Below are 12,739 nucleotides of genomic sequence, written 5' to 3' on the forward strand. Positions count from 1 at the left end.
GCTGCATACAGGGCTGAGGTGCTGCTGGCTGGGCGATACAGACCGGCATGGTAGAAGACCACAGGTGCGTGTGAGACACCCTCGCTGATGAGGAAAAGGCTATTTCCTTTGTAACATGGATACTTGTAAATATGTAACAACACAAGCATTCATTAGTGCTTGTATTGCTTGTGTGATATAATGTACGTTGTGACTTGAAGACACCGTTATGGTGACAGACGCTGTACCTAATGTCATCCCATCACAATGTGTGGGCTGAATAGCTCTTAGCTGAATACACGTGATCAAATAGAAATCGATTTGAACAAGACGCAAGAACAATCATCTTTATCATTTGTTGGAATCGTAACAATAGCTCTTTCATGGGGGATTTATTTCTTCAATTTGTTGTGAGTGCATTTGTTAATGCACTATACAAAGGCAAGGTTTTGTTGTGTTGTTTTGGCATGTCGTTGTGACGGTCCCTAGGTGGTGGTGGTGACGTTCACGACAACCTCGTTGTCTCAAACAGGCCACCCGGTCACTCACATCAGCATAATAGTATGACGAACGTGTTGAACTGATTGTCCTCCTCATATCTGTTAAATAGTCGACCTGTGATGGTGCTTGTGTTTCAAGAGCTCAAAACCCGACCCGCTGTACATGTTGCTCAAGGCACAGTGCATCAGGTTCGATACACTTGTCACAGCACAAAGCTCAAAATACGATCTACAATGCAAATGACATTGCTGGAAGATGAATGCACGACCTGCTTATCACACAAAACGCTCTCTGTATTCTTTGAAGAACAATGTACTAGGAACATTATAATGTTCAGTGTACGTTTTCCGTTACTTCCCAAGGTAATTTACACAGTTTTTTGCCCTCAGTACACACACCATGCAGCAGATGACCACGGTGGAGGATTCCTTTCAATTTCCCACAACAATATGATCCCCCCTTGACGGAACATACAAACAGTCCAACGGCGTCTTCTCCATTTGTTCCATCAAAACATAGAACATTCTGTAACAAGAGGCTGTTACAAGAGGTGGATACTTGTTGGGGTAACGTCTTTAGTTAAGGTGACGAAACACCAAACACCTACCAAGCTGTCACGTGGTGTGTCCACAGATGTCCTGTACCTTAGAGCACATATCATCCAGTCAGCTGTCACATAGTATTTCCACTAATGTCCTGTACCTTAGAGCACATATCATCCAGTCATCTGTCACATAGTATTTCCACTAATGTGCCATACCTTAGAGCACATATCATCCAGTCAGCTGTAAGATGTTGTGTCTACTTAACTGCCGCACCTTAGAGTACACATCACCCAGTCAGCTGTCACATGGTGTGTCCACTAATGTACCGTACCATGTGCCGTACCTTAGAGTACACATCACCCAGTCAGCTGTCACATGGTGTGTCCACTAATGTGCCGTACCATGTGCCGTACCTTAGAGCACACATCATCCAGTCAACTGTTACATCGTGTGTCTAGTAATGTACCGCAACATCGAAAACACGTGTTCTAGTCCGGTGCAATATTGTGTGTCCACTAAAGTGCCTTAACATGGACCACAAATCACCGAGTGGGCCGTTACCAGAAGTGCCGACTTATGTGCTGTAATATAGCCTATGCAACTTCATATCAGAATCTCATGAGGCAAACCCTATATATAGTTAGACTCCGTATTGCCTTGACATAAACACGGTTTGATACTCACATTCAAACTGTGACAATGACAGGTGCTGGAGAAAATGTGAACTGTACCCGTCTTTCTCACTCACTCACTCTCTCTCTCTCACATACACACGTACGCACGCACGCTAGCTCGCTCGAAAGCATGTCAAAAGCCATACATACATCCTTGCATAAGATAAGCACCACACTGCATTTTCAGTTTTGTCTGAAATGAAATTCTAATCTCATCTTGCTAAAAATAACCTTGATAATTTGATTGAGCAGGGGGTTCAAAAACATCATTGAAATTAACATGTACTTCAATTAGGATAATTGCCTACACTTAAACACGTGTTTATCTGTCAAAAAACAAATTACATTATTTTGAAAAGTGAAAGCAATAATTGATTGCTATATGGCCTATTAATTCTTTATTTATTGCGATTGGGTGAACGTTTGCAAGCTAAGATTTAGGAAAGGTTAATGTCAAACTGAAAAACGTAAAACTTTAAAGTATAGTAAAAGTTGCTTTGCATACAAAACTGATAGATTTGAGGTGCAACTGTCAGTATCACACAAGGAGAAGTGTTATATTCAATATAATATAGTCAAAATCATCAACGATCTCTGCTAAGATCTTATCTGTGTGGCCTTTTTCAGTCTTTGTCAATTAGTATTCTGAATTTTTGGGAAAAGGTCTGAATCAAGATATTATGGTTCTTTCTGATTATGCTAATTAAAGCTTACTTGATGTGTAAATATTATCTCGGTATGTAACAGAATTGTTATTCTGGTCAAAACTATATCTAACTGTGTTGATTCAGCGGGAGACTAATAATTACTTTGGATAAGAATTCTGCCTCACCACATTTCCACCAACATGTTGTTAACTGACCTTTTATAGCATCAGATCTTATTTTCAAAATAGTGTGGTGCTTAATTAATTATAATGCATTGGTGTGCATCTCAATAAGCATGTATGGGCAGTAACTCACCTATGTTGTTTGCTCGTCACTTGAGATCCGGCTGTTCACATCTATGCACACATCTCAGAAACAACCTGAAAAACACACAAGGATACGTATATCCAACCCTTCTTAATCACGCTGTGCATTGATATCACTTAGTCTCGCTTAGGTTTGGAAAGTTCGACAGTACTACAATCTTGAACGGATATTTTCTCGGCAGCGTATGATCGTGAACGAGCAAATGAATAGAAAATTATGTTATTGCGAACACCAAGGACGTGTCGATGAGGAAGTACATTGTCCATGATAAGGATAATGGGGGCGTTTGTCAAATGGCATCTCATAAAGGCTGCTAAAAAGTTCTCAATGCCCATCGTAACTATGGCAACAAGAGTAACACAGGCACACACACACACACACACACACACACACACACACACACACACACACACACACACACACACATATATATATATATATACCCTAGTACGTGGAGACATGTTACAAATGCTTCATGTGGTACATGTAAAGTCTAAAGACTAGTTTATGCAGATATCTAGTCATTCCGCACTCACGTGTGGGGTGAGTGCTCATCCTAAACGTTCACAAAAGGAACAGTTAGCAGATCACATCTTAATTACTTTGGCATCTCAGTTACAGGTTTAAACAGGTTAATATTGATTTGTACATTAATGGTGGCATTTTGACGTAGTTGTGTTTTCATATATCTATGAGGCTTCATTATCGTATTGACAGTAATGAAAATTAGCCAAGCAATCGACCCATCTGACATCGTTAACATTAGTTTTCTATTAAAACAGTTCTTTGGAGAACAATGTCTTCTCCACTGAACGATAGGGTTCAAAGGACATGTTTTCCTCAGGCCGTCACAGAAAAAAGTCAAACAACATACTCATTTTGTGTAAAATTCATTTATATGCAAGTGAGGTCAGATTACACAACAAGTTTGCAATGGACATGTTACAACATGTATATATCACGTCAGCACATTTCGTGAAAGTAAGTGTATATCATGTGCTCTTCAAAATGGCAAATACATATCATATACGTTGTGGGTATTCATATAACAGGGCCGTAAGAAACGACTAACGGGATCTGGTGGTGAGACTTGTTTGATACATGCCACCGAATACCAAATGCGTAGATCGATGTTCATGTTGTTGATCACTGGATTGTCCAGCCATTGCTGACTGCAGCATTAAACAACGCACGAACCAACAACCATTGTAACAGGCAGATATGGGTGGTATGATATGAGTGTATGATAACGGGTGCCTAGCATACCATAGGGAAATATTCCATGAAAGTGGATGTAAATGACATGGAAACATTCCATTAACATGGATGTATATCAGATATTGAGGGTTTTTCATGACATATATATCAAGCAATCTATGATACTGTTTGATGATATTTGTAAAACCTCATCATAATTATACTACTGCTACACTCTGTGTGTGATACATTTAGTGATAAATGACATACATATTTCATTTAAGCATATTCAGCGGTGGTGAGTTCATAACATGTTTGGTGAAGATATCGAGGATGACAGTACCAAATGACGTCAGCTGAGAATATTCCACAATCTAGAGTTTATAACACGTGTGCTGAAAATAGCGAGGATAACGACACCAAATGAAATCAGCGGATCATATTCCACAATCTAGAGTTTATAACATCTCTATTGAAAATGGTCCTGTTGAACACATTCCACATCAATTGATAATATACTATGTAAGTCAAAGATATACATCCGTCAAGGATATATATCACATCACCTAGAGATCTGTGCTTACACATATTCTACAGTCCAATCAAGTGACAAGTTGGTCTATTAGAAGGTAATGCGTGTCGTATTCCGTTGCAGAGTGATCATCGACAAACCATCTTCGTGACTCAATCGACGACATGGCGTGGATCCAAACGAGCTCAGGTTCAGACATGTAGATTATTGACATATTGTAAAAAGCAGCCCCTGCCTTATACCTTTGCAGTCTTGCAACTTCACATTCACTTGCGGAAGAATAGTAAACATTGATTGCTGGTGTAGAATCCCAGCTTCACCAGCATGGTGGGGTAGGCCTTACCACCACCCATTATTCGCTACCAGCATAAGCAATCGATATCATTTATCAATACTGTTTTATAAATACTTACATATTCCGTAACATTTTCGAACAGTCTATGGGTACAGTCCATAACAGAATGAAACATTGCCACAGTGAAGGCTGTGAGATGGATACCTGCGTGGCATTTTGACATACTCCCACATCTTCGTGACAATGTGCCAACGTTCCCTATGTATGCTAACTGTGTGCGGGTTTAACCTTTCCATACGACTATACCTAGGGCTCTTTAAAGCTAATAATACCTGTTCATTCTCACACGGTCTTAGTCAATGCGTTTTCAATAAACCTCATCTGTTTATTGTATCGCAATTATGGAATTATACTTATTGTAAAATTATACAAAAATAAACAATTAAATGCACTTCGTTACCATGTTTCTATAAATGTTTGCTTATTATCTGTTTATTGTTCAAGCAGCAGCATGTTACTGAAAACCCAGTGGTATTTTGTTTGAGAGAAAGTTGGTGGTAAAGAGATAGAAAATTCACAATAACGACGTTTCGGTATAGCTTCTGCTATATAGCATACTCTTCAACACTGTATAAGAAGCTGTACCGAAACGTCGTTATTTGTATATAAAGAAGCTGACCATCCATAAAATGATGTCATCCCAGTGGTGTTTATTGCTCACATAACAACACATCACTTTCTTCTAAACCTAACAATGTTTATTGTTATATTTGTTTCTCAGTAGGTGCTCACGAACCAAAACCTGCTTGTGGTTCACTTTGTTCCACATTTCTTTCTTCTGGAGCAAACAATGTTCATGGTTCGGACAATTATGTTGACATTACCGTCTCACAAACCTTCTCAATACATACAATATATTGTGGCAAACCAAATAGTTCATCGGGATCCTGTAAATTCCCAAAAAAGATACGTGGCGTTTTAATAGTCTTGCCTGGTGATTACGACCTGTTTATATATCTGTTTATATCATACTTAGCGTACAAGTCATTTCTTCTAAGCTTTGTCAGCACATGAAATGTGTATTAAAGCATGTATATACAACAGCAATATTAACGACTTAAGATGTTGTTCTTTCCATGTTCACTAGACCAGACTGCGTGTATAACGTACCTACATAGATGACGATAACGTCAATGTACCGGTAAAAGCAGTGTACATGTGTATTGAACATAGTTTCAGAGAACTGCATTTTACCCACCATCTGTGGCCATGGCACTGATATCACTACAGTGTGATGATAAGTAGTGCTTCGCATATCCCTAAATCCCATCTGTCTATGGAACAGATATGATTACATCACGATCTGTTATATAGTATTTGTTACAAGGACCACGCAACTTATGCAAGGACCTGTGGCATATTCTGTAGTGTGTAGACTTATACAAGGACCTGTGGCATATTTTGTAGCGTGTAGACTTATACAGGGATTCAGGCCTATTCTGCATTGTGTAGACCTATACAGGGATTCTGGCATATTCTGTCTTGTCTAGATTTTTGCAGTGACTCTGGCATATTCTGTCTTGTCTAGACGTAGCTGCGGGCATTCGTTTTACCTCCCTTGCAATAGTCTCACGAACATGTACTTTTAGATTATTTATTGCCGGAATGTGGCTTGATTTGTGAGCCGCCATAGAAATCGTTGAAACGATTTTTTAGAATTGAATAAACTGGCACGTAATGAAGTGATACATTCCACACATTGACACGCCCAAATGGAATAAGGCAGTTACCAGACATATGAAGTACAAGGCTCGAATTCTAAACCATCTGATGTATACGTTGTATATGTAAAACTGTACTCTATTAGCCTCACATTGAACGTTCTGCTGTCTGAATCGCATGTGAATGAGTGAGTTTAGTTTTTCGCCGTTTTTAGCAATGCCCCAGCGCGGGACACCAGAAATTGGCTTTATACATTATACCCATATGGATAATCGAACTCGAGCCTTCAACGTGACGAACGAACGCATTATCCACTACACTACCCCACCTGTGCCTGAGTCTTATATGACGTCAGTTGAGATCGTATTATTTCCTCTGCATACCAACCATTTGTATAAGATACCGCGTCATACATCGGACATACACACTGAGTGCGCTGTTCCTTGAGTTGAGGCTGAAGTAATAGTTTGAGTTTGAGAGAAGTAATTTGGTTATTTGTCACTGGATTGTCCCGTAAGACTCAATTATGTTCAGACTACCCTGATATAGTTTGAGTATTTAGTCGTCAGACACATACCCAAACACGCAAAAACGTTAGTGTCTGACGTACTGTGTGTACAGCAACACGTACTGATTGCGTCTAACAATGTGTCCATTGCAGTGTGTACTTGCTTTGTGACATGCTATATTAACTGTGACTGATATACAGTATGTACATAGAACGCATGATGGTTGCGTAGTGTGTACTACATGGTCACCGTGTATTTCAAGGTGTACAAGCTATTTTGATTGTGGCTGACACACAGTATGTACAAAGAACGGATGCTGGTTGTGTAGTGTGTACTACATGGTGTATTGCAAGGTGTACAAGCTATATTGATTGTGGCTGACATACAGTATGTACTGAGAATGGATACTGGTTTTGTGTACTGACATCTTCTGACATCAAAGAGCGGTGGGCGATGTTTCATGTTTCACCAGCCAGTCAGACGTTTTCTGTTTCGTTTTCTCACACGATAATTAAAAATCAAAGCAGTCGTAAAAACAATACCCTTGGGATTCCGGTCAAGTGGGGCCGCGACTTTCAAAGACATTCTCGACTTCTTTGAGACCTTGAGGAGAAGCACTACCCCGTTAACTTACTTTGTCTCTCCCATCTCGCCACAGAAGTTCGCTTGTCAATTTCACCAGTGATAGAAATAAGACACCGCAGCAAATATCGCACTGGTTGAATGTCTCTAAAGCTCCCAATCATATTTTACATGAACGACTAACTGCTCAAATTTCTCTTGAAGGACCACAGAAGACCCAGACGCTGAAACCATTGATGAAATATCGTTCCCGAATCCCCAAATGATTGAGGCCGGCGAGGTTCTTGGATGTTGCTGCTGGTATTGATTCCGCGCATGTTTCCCCTGGAGCGAGGGAGGGGCAGGGCAGGGGGAGTGGGTCCAGGCAGGGCTGATTGGTGTGGGAGGGGTTAACGCGGGAGAGGGAGAGACAGAACAATTGCTTCGCCGTGGGAGGGGGCACAGAGCAAACATATTCCAACACCGGAAGAAGGAAAATATTTACCCCAACCTCTTCACACCAACTGAAGTGCACATGGTGTTGTTGCGCTCACGTCGCCTACCGCAACGACAACGTCAACGTAGCGTTCCGGACTCAATGGTCGGATACAGGAAAACAACGCTCGACAGACGGAGCGAACCTTATTCTTTCTCCAAGACTTTCCGCTGAAGTCCTGAAAGACCTAGACGCTCTTAGAGAGGCACCTGTGGTCGGACGAGACGGTGCTCAATGGCATTCTGTTAGAGATACGGTTTATCTCAGAGAGGGAAAAAAAGCCAAACCCATCACATTTGAAGAATGGAAGCGGGTGGTGACATTGTTGGCTGCAGAGATACATTGATCAGATGTCATTGATTGTATCATAGTATGAGTATGGTTATTCAGAAATGTATCTGATAAAGTTGACATCAAATTCCAAATTCAAATTCAGGAATAACGTTATAAAAGTTACAAAAAGTGACAAAACTTTCGGTTTTCGATTTCAGCTTTATCACGAGCCTAAGTATAGGAATCACCACAGCTTATACCAGCACTAAACTGATCTGTTCACGCCGATAACAAACATGACTGTTATCAATTCAAGAAATATATAAATTTCATTTAAATGAAAAATGCAAATATTTTGCAAAACGATGTGTGATGGTGTGTGACAAGGCGTGTAGAGCTGAGGTTACAAATCAGTTGAAGTTCAACAAAGGTGGGGCGGAGAAGTCTTCACTGGCTGACCGACCCACAGTGTTTGGCAGCGTAACTTCTGTGACTGTCTAGGACTTCAGTCCTACCCAACAATGCATCACATGTCATACATGTGGTCACACATTAGACAAATGAGTTTGTTTCAAATTGACGTATGTACGCCCAGCAGAAAGTGGATACCCACTGGGATAAGCCATGTGACTATTACCCTTAAGTGTAACAGGCAAATTAGGTTATCCGGGGTAATAATATTCATATTCTGAATGTGGATGTGGAATAGGATCATTATCAATTTGCATGTATTATCATTACATTACAAGACGAAAAGATTACCACCCTCGTCTTTTCGTAAGATACTTATCACAGCTAAGGGAACAAGAACGAGTGAGCCATAGAACATATAACATGTGAGAAAAAGAAACCACTCCAAGCTTTTTATCACCACAGACACTGTTTAAGGCGAACACTCTGTGACCTTGCCAATCAGATGTTATCCCAGGAAGACGTGAATCAAGTTGTCTACCAATTTCTATGTGATTTTTGTTTTTGTAATGATAACTCATATATTGTTAAATACAGAGTAACAAGTAATGACTTTATTCTGTATCAAAGGCACCTTCACAACATGTGACGAATGACTTGGTTTGCATGTGAAATATATTTTACTGTAACGACACACGTCATGGCCACAGTGGCCATGACTGAAGAGGTTCTCGGTGCCACGTCTAGCTCCCTATCTTCTGCAGCATAGGGACCAATGATTGTGTGATTACGTCCAAGGAAAGCCTTTGCTTGATAACTTGTGCCGAATGTTTCCTCGGCGCAATAAAGGAGCGAGAATTGTTTCAAGAATTTATGGCTATGCATGAGACTAGCGGACGTAACGGTCTCTGCTGATGACGAAGGTGATGAAGATATTCCCCAATTTTATTCCATATTTCAGATAAAATTCATGATTCGAAACAATCTGAAGTGATTATGATAGATTTTCTACTATAAAGTTATTTGTAATGACAGAGCGAGCTGCGGTGGTCTATCGGCATGCTGTGGTTAGCATTGTTCTTCTGTGCATTGGGAAACACAGCTAAAGATCAAATCACTCCTCGCAGTCGGCAGCTTAATGTTGGAGAGTATTGATCTAAGAAGAGACTTAAATATGGCATCAGAGACATGAAGTGCAATTTGGCTGTCGGTCTGTTTAGTCATATTTATACCCAAGATAGTGTAGTCACGGGGGATAAAATACGCTCTTCCCCGAAAATGACTTGTCTCACTCCACAGTCTGAAAACGGCAGCCAGTTCAACGAGGTGTCAACATGCTCTGCAGCTAATGCTAGATTTGATATCCCCATTTAAATGTGTCTCGTCTTTTTATCCAACTAGAGTGTTTTATACATACGTTGGTCATCTCTGTTACTTTACGTTAGCTTCTAACAGCATACAAACCGGTACCTCCATCTTTACAAGGCGTGTTTCTATATTTCCAGTAACCTTTGAACAACCGGCAATCCGGTACGTTCATCTTAAGAAAGCGTGTCTCTATACTTCCAGTAAATTTCTAACAACCTGCAGACCCGTACGTCCATCTTTACAAAGCGTGCCTCTATACTTCCAGTAAGTGTCTAACAACCTAAACATGACCATGCCCACTTAAGCTTTATTTGGAGTGGGCTGCTTTCTGCTTTGTCTGTTTGTGTTTGGGTGTTGTATGCCTTCAGTGGATTTCTATAACATACTTGAGAGTATATTTTAACATGAAAAATCTAGTATATGTGACACACCTGGTCCACTGATGGAAACTGACCTGAGGTCAAGATGACGTATGTCGTCATTGCTCCCACAGCTACATTCTTTGATGGACCAAGGCAGTTACACATCTGTTTTTAAAATTCACATAGAACTAACCTCATTAAGCAGATGAGAAGTTCCCGAATGTGCAACGACGCCATGACCCACGCTCTTCAGTATATTGCACTCAGTTGTAAGGATTTGACAAAGGGACATTGGTTCCCATTGTAGTTGAGATTCCCCTGGGAACAGAACGAACAACAATGGGGACCTGGGCATCTCACGCCCCGTGTGTAGGATATATTTCGATGGCAACAGTCGATTGTTTTGCGTTTCTTTCATCGGCCTGATCTGCTACAATGCTGGCAACAAGGACGAACAATTCAATAATGTGATTTGGACTAATTTCTCAAAAAAGACCACCCTTGCTAAACCTCAAATAAGATTGGGCTTGTTGGCTTCGTTGTGGGAATGTACAAGGGCCAGTAACTCAAAGCGTACAATTCTCGTTTTTCATGGCTTCTTAAACGTAACCTTCAATTATGCATCAATGTCAGAAGCAAATAGAGTGTTTCTGAAATATGTAATGTTTATCATGTTTTAATTAACAATTCCAATGTTTTCTGTACATAAGTAGGAAGTATTTGCACATTTGTATGAGGAACAGACACTGTGGCGTTTCCACATATTCTGACACTGCAACAGGAAATTTCAATGCATCCTTTTGTCGACATGTAAATACACTTTTGTCACTCACCAGAACAATATTAACGAAGCTCAATACATTTCCCCATTTTATAAAATATCACATGAAAACACCCTATATTGCAATGAATATTAAAAGTACCCGACGTAATATCAATACAATTAAGTTCACTCTAAATTACAAACGCCACACAATATCACACCAAACTACCGCTGAAGAAAGAAAAGGGTCACGTTAGCACATTATAAAATGTCCCATGCACTCTTCTTAAATTGCAGATTAACTAAAGTGTTTTGTAGGCACAGTAAATTCTCGCAAAGTTGTAAAATGTCATATATAAACTAAATAAATTGCCATTTCATCGACAATGTCGCACGTGTGCGCAATGATATTATAAATCAGCACAGCTTCACTAAAGGCAAGGTAAATTACCAACACTGTCAATAGGTCAATAAATTAGCACTAAATTGCATACTGCCATTCGTACACACAATGATTAAGACTAATTTACGAAACACCACAGGCTAATTTAACAATATGCGACTGTGAAACCTCATCAAACACATGTTACGAAAATGATCCTGACCAGCAACAGCAAAATATGATTACACGATGCCATTTAGAAAGTGGTCAAATGCAACATATGTCATATTTGGGATTTCACTTTCTTGGTAAAGTACAAATTCTAGTACTTTTTTTCGGTTGAGTCCCATCCGGGATTCGAACCCTCACCCTCAGAGTCAGGCACCTAATCGCCAGCACACAAAGTCAGCCGCCTAGCCCGCTCAGCCACCGCGACTTCCACCATATTTGGGATTTCACTTTCTTGGTAAAGTACAAATTCTAGTACTTTTTTTCGGTTGAGTCCCATCCGGGATTCGAACCCGCACCCTCAGAGTCAGGCACCTAATCGCCAGCACACAAAGTCAGCCGCCTAGCTCGCTCAGCCACCGCGACCACCGCGGAAAACCGAAAAAAAGTACTAGAATTTGTACTTTACCAAGAAAGTGAAATCCCAAATATGACATATGTAGCAACAGCAAAATAATACGACACTGGACACCTGGACCAAGGTGAGATTTTATTGCGTCTCCCGTTTTGTGCATGCATGAAGGTGGAAGGTCTTTACTTCAGTTGTACTGTGTAAGTACCCAACACACAAAAGTTTTCTTTAATTTAAAATCGAAAATGCGGGCAACATTCATTGTATTGATGTTTCAAGAGACTCTGGACTGAAGGAGTGATTGAAACTGGGTCGAGGTCATGCACCAGACGACCCCACATCTGAAGCCCATTTGATGATAGTAAGAATAATGTAAAAAGAGAAAAGGACTTGTTGACAGTGACGGGAACACGGGACACAAAAGACCCGTTTACATTGTAATACCATGAACAAAGTGTTCTAAGATCATATCGTAATGGTGACAGTGTCGTTCAGGACAAGTTGTGTCACTCTCGACGTTTGCATGTCTATACATGTCTGTGGTATATAGGAGTAGGTGGTCGACGGCGGGTGGAAGTAAGCGTAGAGCAATGGCAAAGTTAATGGTGATGGCAT

General features: G+C 40.4%; 1 protein-coding gene across 1 annotated transcript in view; it reads right to left on the minus strand.

Annotated features, from left to right (window-relative positions):
- Positions 1 to 12,739, minus strand: part of LOC137284810 (neuronal acetylcholine receptor subunit alpha-10-like) — a 163,017-nt gene that overhangs the window by 124,833 nt on the left and 25,445 nt on the right. The window contains exon 2 of the mRNA XM_067816799.1: positions 2,662 to 2,726. The gene's annotated coding sequence lies outside the window, so the exon portion shown is untranslated. The remainder of the gene's footprint in view (positions 1 to 2,661; positions 2,727 to 12,739) is intronic.

Source organism: Haliotis asinina, chromosome 5, assembly GCF_037392515.1.
Source record: "Haliotis asinina isolate JCU_RB_2024 chromosome 5, JCU_Hal_asi_v2, whole genome shotgun sequence".
Lineage (NCBI taxonomy): Eukaryota > Metazoa > Mollusca > Gastropoda > Lepetellida > Haliotidae > Haliotis > Haliotis asinina.